General features: G+C 41.7%; 1 protein-coding gene across 3 annotated transcripts in view; it reads left to right on the top strand.

The window, feature by feature from the left end:
- The first annotated feature begins 1,848 nt into the window (after positions 1-1,848).
- TLR4 (toll like receptor 4) overlaps positions 1,849-12,107 on the top strand; it is a 48,674-nt gene continuing 38,415 nt past the window's right edge. For 2 of the 3 annotated variants that reach the window (XM_044389550.3, XM_048223335.2), the window contains exons 1-2: positions 1,849-1,921; positions 2,978-3,124. The gene's annotated coding sequence lies outside the window, so the exon portion shown is untranslated. Of the gene's footprint in view, positions 1,922-2,977; positions 3,125-5,597; positions 9,227-12,107 lie in introns of those variants that run through there. The other variant, XM_048223336.2, reaches the window with a different exon arrangement.

Here is a 12,107-nt window from a genome sequence, read left to right on the forward strand (position 1 = left end):
GAGTGAGGGCTCTGTCTCTGGACTGTAGGATGCTTCAGTCTGTGCCTTAAAGTCCGCATAACTCTTATCCCCTGATACAGGGCCCTCACCCCGTCTATCTTTGTATCCTCTGAGCTGAGTACAAAGCCTGGCACAGAGTGGATTTTCAGTGCTTGTTTATCGAGTTAATGTTTCAAGGACTCCCTTGTGTCCTGTGTGTGGCATACAGGTGGGCTGGTTAAATGGAGAAGACAGATACTTAATAAGCACCAACTCTTGTTGGTAGAGTGTTGGAGGACACTGGTGCTGAAGAGGATACACGATTGCGAGTGAGTGGTTCCCCTTCAAGGTGTTGGCAATGGCTTTCACGAGCAGCTGGAGGGGGCCATGGTAATGGGGTCCAACCATTTGCTTTTAAAGCTCTTTAGGAGATGGAGTGTGCAGGTGGTGCCAGTTGCCAGACTCTCTAATATACTGGCCCAGAGTAGAGTAAGTCATGGCTATACCTTCCAAGTAACAGGCTATCCTCACAAGCTGTGCACCTAATTAGACTCTGATAATCTGTATAAATTAGCATTTGCTAGTGATAAATATCACACACTGAGCCTTAAATAATACATTAGACTTAATTGAATAAATGCATATATTATGGCCTTCTAATGCATATTTGCCATAATGAGTTATCTTTCATGCACAAACAAACAGCAATTCTGATTAATCAGGTGGGTTAATTGTGCTATTAAAACTTCAGGTCCCCTGAGAAAGGTCTCAGTGTTGGTCAGGTGATGAGAAAAAAAATATTTTCCTTCACTATTTGGATAAGTTCCCTATCTTTTGGAATCTCCCTATCTTTGAACCCTTAGGTTTTTGCACTGATATCAAGTTCTATACCCCTTTCCCACTCCTAAAATTTGGATTTGAGCTTCAAATCTGCTATTTTATAACTCTGTGACCTTGGGCAAGTCACTTGAATTTCATATGCCCAGTTGTGCCCATCAGTACAGAGGGCAATAATAGCACTCCTTTTACCAATTGGGGAGAATTAGATGCATTACATGTAAAGCAACTAATCCAGTCCTATGCACATAGAAGGCAATTGGTAAATGGAAGCTATTATCTTTATGAAACATGAAATACCTTGCCATCTATTATCTCATTCAATCATGTTAATAAATATATGAAGAAGGCAGAGCAGATATCATTATGTCCAATTTTTAAAATGAAAGAAACCACCCCAGAGATTAAATGACTTATTTGTTTATCCTTTCAACAAATATTTTTTGATCAACAATATTTTGATCAAATATTTTTTGATCATGCCAAGAGATGTAAATATAAAGATAAAAAATACAAAGATTCCCCTGTCCCTTGTCTTAGTGGAGGGGGAAGAGAAGACGACAAGACGTTACAAATAATTATAATATTGCATAATGAAAGTGTACACAAAATGCAGTGGCAGAATCTGGGAAGTAGCACCCAAGTCATTCTCTGAAAGCCAAGGAAGTTCTCAAAGACACGACCAGAGTTGAGTGGAAATGTGTTAAGAGTAAGAGCTTGATGGTTGCTTGGGATTGGACTATGCTTTCCAGGAAGAGGGAGCAGTCTTATTGGGGGGTTGGAACTGAGAAGCTAAGCCAAGCTGGGGTAATTACAAGAGACTCAGCGTATCTAGAATATTTCTCACCCTCAGTGCTCCTGCATCTGGGTTAGTGGTAGGGATGGTCCTCTGGGGACTGTCCTCTGTATTGTAGGATGTTTAGCCAAATCCTTGACCTCTATTTATCAGATACCAGGAACATTCCCTTCTCTCCCACCAGTTGTGACAATCAAAAGTGTTGCCACACATTGTCCAATGTCCCTGGGGGCAAAGATCTTCCCCAGCTGAGAACCACAGCTTTAGAATTCAGATGAAAAATGAGGCCGACCTGACAGCCAGATCACAGTAAGCTTCTTCTGTCTTACTAAAGTAATTTCTATTTTTTTAGGTGATTGTGAATGATCTTTAATAAGCACATGGGGATATCCTCTTATTATAATATACACAGAAGGCACATTTTCTCACTTTACCTGCCTATAAATTCATTAACAGCAATAATTCAGGTTGCACTAGCTTCTGCCACCAATTGCTGACAGAGAATCTGCAAATACCTCCCCTCCTACAAAACCTCTTCTTCTCTCTTTCCCTATTAAGTGTTTTGTGTGTGTGTGTGTGTGTGTGTGTGTGTGTGTGTATGTGTACGTGTGTGTGTTGAGTCCCTGGAAATTTCTCACATATGCTCATGGACACATTTTCCGCAGCTTCCCTGGCTCTGTTAAGAACTGCTGCTCTCTGGACAGCAGAATTCCACACAGAAGGCCAAAAAGTCATCGCAGGTGTAACGCATACAAAACCGTGACCTTCACAGGCCAGTCTTAGAGCATCATAGCAGGCAACATGGTCCAGCCCCCCAAACACATTTTCAGTGTACATTCATCTTCTTTTCTTGCAATCAAGCCTCATGATAGCAATGCCATGTGGAGACCACAGCCGTGCTCATTAAACCCTTTTCCTTCTAGCCACACCCTCACATCCCATCGGTTTCCTGGCACCATTTCCTAAACACAAAACAAAACAAACCAGAAACCTTCTCGATCCCATTTCTGCGCAGCCTTGCTTTGTGCTTCAAGAGAAAACCTCCCCTCCGGCTACCTTCATGCACCCCTTGTCCTTCTTTTCTGCTTCCCTGTAGTTTTTTCCTTCTCTTTTCTACATCATAAAAATCTAGAGAACCAATGAAACGATTACAGCATATCCTTGGTGGGCAAGAGATAAGGCGGTGGGCAAAGCTTGAACCCCCAGAGTGGACCGCAGGAAGGGGAAGGCTACGAATTTTGTATTACAGGATGCTTAGAAGATGCAGCAGTCCACAAGACTGGCCCTGGTACTGAATCAGCAACATTGTACTGATGGCTGCCATTGCTTCACCAGCCCCTGATGTGCCCTCTCTTTTCCATGCAGAATGGCTTTCCTGGGAGGGTATGTCTGTGTACCATGGTTTCTCTTGCATTCTAAAGTTTTCTCTGGATGATTGCCACTGACTTGCCAACTGTTACCGTCCCTGGACACTTGAGCTACTGCAGAGCAAAAGATTCTCAGCAGATCGAGGTGAGTTAAAGGGGATGTTTGATTCCCCTCCTGACTTGATGTTACATTCTGTTAGAGAGGTCCCACAGCAGTATTGACAATTCTGCCATGCTTAAAATAATTTGCTAAATTAGAAGCCGTATTGTTTATTTAGAACCCTCACACCCTTCCAGTTGACTGGCTCAGCAACAGATTTGAAAAACAACCATAGTACAGTAACTAAAGTCATTATTCCCTCTGATGCTTAGATTTTGTTCTTGGGTCAGCTGATTCAACTGTCCTTACCTTCCCTCAGGAGGTGCACATACACTGCTCAATGTCTCCCCTCCTCGCCCCACCCCATACCACCCCATGGTGCTTCCTAGCACTTAGGTTACTTGGGCTACATGCTTACCAGACATGCCCACCACAGCAGATCTCTAGTTTTGGATATGGCCTACCTGTAGGCAGGTATTTCCACTGAAATATATTCTCTGAACCTCATTTTTAAGTGTTTATTTCTTACTATTAGTGTGTATGTTTTTCCTACAAGCCACCTTGAATCTTTGGTGGAATGAGGTAGGTGGTAAATAAAGACATTACTGAAATCTATCCGTTAGACATACATGAAGTGGATATGGAGAGCAGATAAGAACCAGGGGCAAATGAGTAAAAGCTTGGCTGACCCACTAGAAGGGAAAATAGGCAATTTGGGAAGAGACACATATCACCTCCAATCAAGTGTAAAAGTACAAAAAAGATTACAATGGTGGACATGTGTGGGACCCTTCTTGTTGATTTGGCATTCCCAGGAAATGAGGCAATCCACTGACGTGGATTCTTTTTAAGAATCTTTTTAAGAAATGCAACCAATTTAATCCAACCAAACCATGAGACTCTCCTTTAAACCCCAACTTCCTTCATACATAATCCAATGAAGTGCGGCTTCTAGGTTTCCTAACACAGGAGATTCAAAGGAGAAGATCAGAAGCTGAGTAAGAGGTGATTTCCAGATGATAAGCAAGGAGACAGAAAAAAATCATAAAATGCAGGCAACAATAATTTACGGAGCAATATAGATGAAGCTATTTGGTAAAAGGGCAAAACCTCTATGTGCTTCAACAGGATGTCCCTTGTGAAAGTCATGAGATAGCAGATGGGATCTTTTTTTTTTTTTTTAAGATTTTATTTTATTTTATTTATTTATTTATTTATTTATTTATTTATTTATTTATTTATTTGACAGAGAGCGAGACAGCCAGCGAGAGAGGGAACACAAGCAGGGGGAGTGGGAGAGGAAGAAGCAGGCTCCCAGCAGGGAGCCTGATGTGGGGCTTGATCCCAGGGTCCTGGGTTCACGCCCTGAGCCGAAGGCAGATGCCCAATGACCGAGCCACCCAGGCGCCCCAGCAGATGGGATCATTAAGCATAGTGTGAAGTGCAGTGTAAGCACTCAACATACAGAAGGTACTAAAAGATACTAAAGGAGAAGGCATCATGGCATTGCTGTGGTTAGGGTATGGTGTCAGAGCAGATGCTCATAATGCTGGTTTCAATCACAGAAAGATAAAATGCAATTTGTCGGGGAGCCTGGGTGGCACAGCGGTTAAGCGTCTGCCTTCGGCTCAGGGCGTGATACCAGCGTTATGGGATCGAGCCCCACGTCAGGCTCCTTTGCTATGAGCCTGCTTCTTCCTCTCCCACTCCCCCTGCTTGTGTTCCCTCTCTCGCTGGCTGTCTCTATCTCTGTCGAATAAATAAATAAATAAATAAATAAATAAATAAATAAATAATAAAATCTTAAAAAAAAAAAAAAAAGATCCCATCTGCTATCTCATGACTTTCACAAGGGACATCCTGTTGAAGCACATAGAGGTTTTGCCCTTTTACCAAATAGCTTCATCTATATTGCTCCGTAAATTATTGTTGCCTGCATTTTATGATTTTTTTCTGTCTCCTTGCTTATCATCTGGAAATCACCTCTTACTCAGCTTCTGATCTTCTCCTTTGAATCTCCTGTGTTAGGAAACCTAGAAGCCGCACTTCATTGGATTATGTATGAAGGAAGTTGGGGTTTAAAGGAGAGTCTCATGGTTTGGTTGGATTAAATTGGTTGCATTTCTTCAGATCCTACAGTTACTTGGGAGGCCCCTGCCTGCTACCCATGGGGGCCAGGTTGAGCAAACCCAGAGTTCCCCAGCCAGCCTGCTCTTCCTTTTTAGAGTTGAACTGGGTTGGCTTTTACTCAATATCCCTTGAATGCATCAACTTCCAGTTATTATGAAAAAAAAAATCCTCTTATTTTATATATGTTGATAGTGACAGACGATGAGAAGGTAATTACTGCCTATTTGAATTTAATATGTCTGAGCATTTATCTTTTAAAAGTGAATCTTAGACTTTCAACCACATGTAACTCTGTGCACATATCATTTGTTTGAACTTAATGCAGTGGCTCAAAAAGGTTTTTAAGACTTGTTTGTACCTCTGGGTATATCTTAGTCACAGACTTAATAGAATTTGTCTAAACCTTATGAAAACTGTACTTAGTCATGGCTTGATAGGAGTTGCTCACTGGATTCATTAGGGATTACATTGGAGCACAAGACTTATTGCATTTAAAATAAAATGTATAAATGAAGACACAAAATGTTAATATTTCTTATCTGTTAGAATGTGCTAGAATGACACATACTATGTGGGTATGGCCAATAGGTTAGGATACTGAGTTTTAATTTCAGTCTTTTTCACAGTTCTATGGTTCTTCTTATCTAGGTTGGCAGACACCATTGTGAAGCCAAGAGAAAGAGTTGTGATAGATATTTTTGTGAATGCCTTGAGTTTGGGGATGATATAGGAACCTTCACAGTCTAGTGCTATATGCAATGTTTAGGGGTAAGGGCATAGACTACATTACTTAAGGTTAGAACCTGGGTCATCAGTTCTCATTTGGATGAGGGTGATCTTCCCTCAACAAAGTGTGATCCACACAACAATAATGAGATATTAAAAAGCTCCATTTCTGGGGTTATTGCTCATGTCCTAACTCTGGGGGACAGCAGACTCAGCATGGTATAGAAATAACAGAAGCCTGGGGAGTGGGTCTAAGGGTCAGGTCTAGACCCTAGCTCTATCACTTACTAACTTCATGGTTTCTTATCTCTAAGTTGAAGAGGGTAGAAATGCCTACCTCAGAGGGTTGCTGGGAGAACCACAAGCCATGATATGTGTCTGAGAAAGACCTTTGGAAACTTCAATGCATTATCTATGCCTTTTCCTATTATCATTTGGAATTTCCCCCCAAGATTTAATCTCCTTTTGCATTGGCATCTAGATGTAGATAAGAGTTCATGTGTGAGTCCTTGGAGGGACCACAGGTCACCAGTGGAACTAAGGCTTACCACATGGAATTTAGGGAACTTTTAATGGGTTACTTTGAAGAGAAACATCCATCCATCCTTTTGTGTCTCTGTTGAAGTAGATTGTCTACATCCATACTGATTCATCAGCCATAACTGAAAATGCATTGTTTCTGCTTCCTCTCTGTAAAAAGACCCAGTTCCAGCAGTCTCCTAGGCAAACTAGCAGGGACTTTCCATTTGGTCCTGTCCACCATTGGGTTCAATTCACTATTTCCACAATATCTCAGGAGCTCTCTCTATCTCTCTCTGGAAAGACAGCTCTGCAGTGATTACATTCTTTAGGAGGAAGGTAAAGAAGAACTGACATAATATACTTAATATGTGCTGGTACATTTCATGCTCCTCCATAATTTGCCGTTAAACTGACCTTGGGAAGAAGACAGTACCATCCTATATTATATGGTTGAGGGAATTGATGCTTCTAAATTATTTACTTAAATTCATACTGATGGTAATGGACAGAGATGGACCTAAACTTTTCTCTCTGATGTCTAAGCAGTGCTGGCTTCACTAGACCAGGCTGCCTCCCAGAACATTAGGAGGCAGCTGGAACCTGTTTCATGTGTGGGAAGGGCCAGAGGATTCCACTGAAGGAATTATAAGACACATATAGTGGTAGTTTTCTGTTACTTCCTGCACTTGAGAAAATCAGGTAACTTCTTTGAACCTATCCCCCCACTCCTGCTTGCATATCTTCCCAGGTTGCTGAGGATCAAATGGAATAATAACAACAAAAGTGGCTGGCAGGCTGTTAAGTGCTATATGAAAGTGAGAAATCAGTATTATCCGAAGAGACTTTACCATATTTTGTTTGATGTTTAAGAGGGTACAGGTAAGAATATCACTCAGCCACTACTTCCAGAAAGTGACATTTTTTTTTTCCCTTTACGCAGTGGAGTGGTATAGGAGAACCAGCTCATTGTGTTCTTGGCAATGGCTTGTGCCAGTCAAATCTGAGGTAAAGCTGCCACTCATTTATCAGACTTGCACTGGATTTATGATATAATCTAGTTTTAATGCCACTGCACCTACCACTTTTGGTATCTAGGCTTAGAGAGACTGGGCTCGGTCTCTCAGTTTATTAACTTCTTGATCCGGACAAGGAACTGTGGGGTGCCTCTTATATTTTCTGTAAGGCTATTATAGAGAGAACAAAAATGGGATGGTTTACCATAGAAGTATTTTAATCCTCTAGTTTATTAGAATCATATACAGTAATAAGGCTAGAACTGGAAGCAAGAATGTACAGATCAACTTTTCATTTGCTTTGCTTATTAATTTAATTCCGAACTTTATTAAGAACCTCTATGTGCTAAGGATCAGGAAGAAAAAAATGAAATAACTGAGTTCCTGCTCTTCAAAGGCTCAAAGTCTGGGGGAATATACATTTAATAAATTCCATAAGTTGTTTACTAAGGACCACATAATCATTGTTAGCGACCAGATCAAAGAAAACCAATCCGGAACATTCTAATCTATAAAAAATTTGTAGACAGCCTTTCTCCTCACTAACACCTTGCAAACATTTGAATATATTCTTCTAAAGCTTGCATTCATTTATCAGCATTTCAAAGCAGGATGGACAGTCACATCCTGGCATTGTAATTCATGGCTTGTTTCATGTGTGAGTTTTGTGTATATATTGGCAGGGGACGCAGTGAGTAGCACGGTGATGAATATCTTGGCTTTGGAGTCAGCCTCATCTGCTCCTAGCACATGTATACATGTGTATATAAGCACTTGGGCAATTATTTAATCTTGTGAACTTCCATTTCCTCTCTCTGTAAAAGGGGGTACAGGTACCTACCTAATCAGGAGTTGGGAGAAGGATGAAAGGAAATAAACCGTGTCAAATTGCTAGTGTAGTATCTGGCACAAAGTAAGTGTTCAAAATCCTAGTTGTCATGACAATCCATACATGCATATATGTTCCTGCAGCAGCTTGGGAAGAAGCCTGTCCCCATGCTGATTCTGACATATGGTATCTGTTTGATCTTGAGAAAGACACTTTGTTTCTCCAAGTTTCTGTTACCTCCTCTGTATAATGAAAATAATAATCACTATCCTTTGGAGCTAGTGTGGGGATTTTCATGTATTTATGCATTTATTTCATATAGCTACATCAAGCCCCTATTATCCACTAGGAAATGTTGTAGCTGCTGGAGAATCAGCAGTGAATAAAGGTGATATAACACATGTAAATTGCTTGGCAGATAGTAGGAACTTAATAAATGTACGTAACCACATGTTACAAATAATTACAGCAGATCAGCTATTACCATTCAATCAAACTTGGTTATAATTATAATTAGCATTAATATTATCTATTAAAAATTACCATTTCCCCCATTAGATATATTTATCTCCTTGTGCATGTGTGATTTTAATATACTGACTGTCCAAACAGCCCTTTGCAGGTTACAGAGACCCCCTGGGACCAAACATTTGAATTTCTAGACATTTGCATGTGTTTCATCTTCCACTGGACCTTGCGTTTGACCTCAACTCCAGTCTCTGAATTTCCATTTAATAAGAAGCTGAGTGGAAAATGAGACCTTCACCCTTGGAAATCCCTTTATTTCCACCTGTGTTTACAAAAGTGATGATGCCTTGCAATGAACTTGCTCCTCTCACAGACTTCTCAAAATGTGTTTGAGGAATCAGCAATGATAATTTGGTTCTAAGCCCAACTCTCTCAATTTAAACGATTGCACCGGCAACTGTGAGTTTCATTTCCTTCCTGGATCCATCTGCTTCCCAGTGTATTATTAGGTCTGTGTAACAGGTCCCGAGAAGGACCTCATTAGGCACTGAGGTGATATACTGCTTGGGCTGAAGAAGTCTGTCTTAGTTGTTCATGAATGCCTTAATTCCTTAGCTGAGTGCTGCAGCCACCCACAGATCTGCCGGACCCCAGTGTGGAGCTGGGTTGGAAGTCACATGGCACGAACCTTGGTTTATTAACTTTGAATCGAGGTGCAATCACACAGAACACCTGACTTGTGACTGATTTGCTCACTTGGTTTAGCTAAGGACAAGGCCGTAAGTTCAGGCCACTTTCTCCAGCCTCATGGGCCATGCCCCAATTGACCCATAAAAGCAAGGACATCTAAGCCAGTGGTTTTCAAAGCTGGGTTTTGTGGAGGTGACTTCAAGTGGATGTAGGTAGAGGTAGGGGAAGGCAATCCTCCACTATTTTAAGCAAAAACAGCCCTGATTATATTTGATTTATATTTTGCTTGTCTGTAAAATTTTATTTTTAAAAAGTATTCTTAGGCTCATTTACTTATTTTTGGAAACAACACTTTAGGATAATTGTTCTGTCTCTTCTCCCCTCTTAATCCTTCTCTTTCTCTCTTAAGTATGGCGATCTCAGGCACTTCTCCATTGCTGTTTGGGGTACTGCTCCTAACATAGAGTTGGTGTCCAGGGTGACTTGAGAGGGGTATCCCTTGATCCTTCATTTTCACCAGTGTCCTTCCAAGTCACTCTATTTAAGTTTTAATGTGCACATCACGCCATTGGTTATGTCTTTAAAATGCAGGTTCTGATGAAACAGATTCAGAGTGGGACCTGAAGTTATGCATTCCTAGCAAGCTCCCTGGTGACGCTGAAGTTGCTAGTATATGGACCACCCTTTGAGGAGGGAGGGCTTATGTAATTGTAATGTGTTTGGTACAGGAACATGGCCCCAACACAAATGCCTCCTTGCTCCAACACTAATTGAATTGTAGCTCCTATGCAGAAATTCTGGTGTTCTACTGTTTCCTCGTACTAGCTTCCCTACTCCCACCCAACCAGGCTAGCAGCTCCCCACAGTGAGGGGAGCATCATGGTAGCAACCACTTGGATTTTCTCTCTCAAAACTAGTAGTGGAATCTTATTGAGCATTTGCTGTATGACAGACCCTGTGTCAGGCACTTAACGTACAAAATCACATCTGATATTCAACATTTCTGAGAAGCCCATGTTTAGTTGTCATTTCATATTTAAGGAAACAACAGTGTGGCTTATGCTGCAAAAAGCAATGGCAAACATCCCTAAACATTCTTAATGATTGCTATCCAGCTTCTAATTTTTCAAATATATATTTTCTCATCCATTCCTGTGAGCCTCCCAGATCATGTGGCTGGTTTGTGGAGCTAGCAAGAGCCATGGCCAGAAATAGACCAGAAATTCCTACACCAGGGATCTCCCTCCTGTATGTTGCCTTTTATACCTGTAAAGAATGTTAGATTCTATCTACAAAGAGTGATGGATCTTCAAACAGAGTGGCAGTGGCATGATGTCATGAAGTGGTTTTCAAATTTAGGCTTGAGTATCATCTGGCGAGCTTGTTCACTTTGATCCAGATTTAGTAAACATGGGGTGGTACCTATAAATACACATTTTTAACAGTGACCTCGGTGATTCTCATGTAGATGGCCACAGGGTGGCCCTTTGACAATACCGCTATGTCTTAGCAAGCCCAAGACTGGGGGTCAGGAGACTTGGCTCTGTGCCCTTCATCCCTCAATCCCTCCTCTGCCACCTCAGTTTTCTTATTAGAAAATTTGGTCTACAGCAGCGGACCCTAATCTTAGCACATTAGAATCATCTAGAAATTCTTACAATCTTCAACCTTGGCTTGCCTCTGAGATTCCAGTTCAGAGGTCTGAGGAGAGCCTGGACATCTGTTTCTTTCCAAAGCTCCCCAGGTAATTCCAATATATAGTTAGAATTTAGAATTTTTTTTTTTAAAGATTTTATTTTTTTTATTCGACAGAGATAGAGACAGCCAGCGAGAGAGGGAACACAAGCAGGGGGAGTGGGAGAGGAAGAAGCAGGCTCATAGCGGAGGAGCCTGATGTGGGGCTCGATCCCATAACACCGGGATCACGCCCTGAGCCGAAGGCAGACGCTTAACCGCTGTGCCACCCAGGCGCCCCTGAATTTTTTTTTTTAATCAATCACGGTGTCATAAGATATCCCACAAGCACCTGAGACATGCCCTCTGCCGTCTTCACAAGAAAGATCATGGGAGTTGCCACCTTTTTCAGGGTGGACAGGGCTATCTTCTGTAATAAGAGGCATACAGAGATTTGTGCATTTTTGCTGCTCTTGGCAGTGACTGAACATGGTGAAAATCACTTTCATCCCTTGCTTCCACTCCCTGTCTTTGCTGTTAGTGATGACACGATGCAGAACTGCCCACTGGGCTCCTGGCATTCTCTCATTTAGCTCTCAGAACACTTTCTTTCAGGAAAATATTCGTGTTTTATAAACGAGGAAGCCGAATCTCCAACAGGCCACACAGTCTTCAGAAAAATCTTGCTTCTGGAGTTTTGAGCAGGGGTTTGGACCCAGTCAGTCAAGCTCAAAGTGGGCGGCGCTTTTCTCGTGGATCCCCAGAACCCACTGTCTCTCTTCAGTCAGCTTCTCCTCACTTTCCGAATATGGTTCTCTGGAGACAGGACCTATGTTAGTCTGTCAGAGCTGCCATTACAAAGCACCACAGACTGGGGAGCTTCAACAAGGAATTAATTTCCACCCTGTTCTGGAGGCTGGAAGTCCAGCATCAAGGTCGCGGCGGGTTTGGTCTGAGTCCTCTTTCCTTGGCTTGC

Source organism: Ursus arctos, unplaced genomic scaffold (genome assembly GCF_023065955.2).
Source record: "Ursus arctos isolate Adak ecotype North America unplaced genomic scaffold, UrsArc2.0 scaffold_18, whole genome shotgun sequence".
In the NCBI taxonomy this organism is placed as follows: domain Eukaryota; kingdom Metazoa; phylum Chordata; class Mammalia; order Carnivora; family Ursidae; genus Ursus; species Ursus arctos.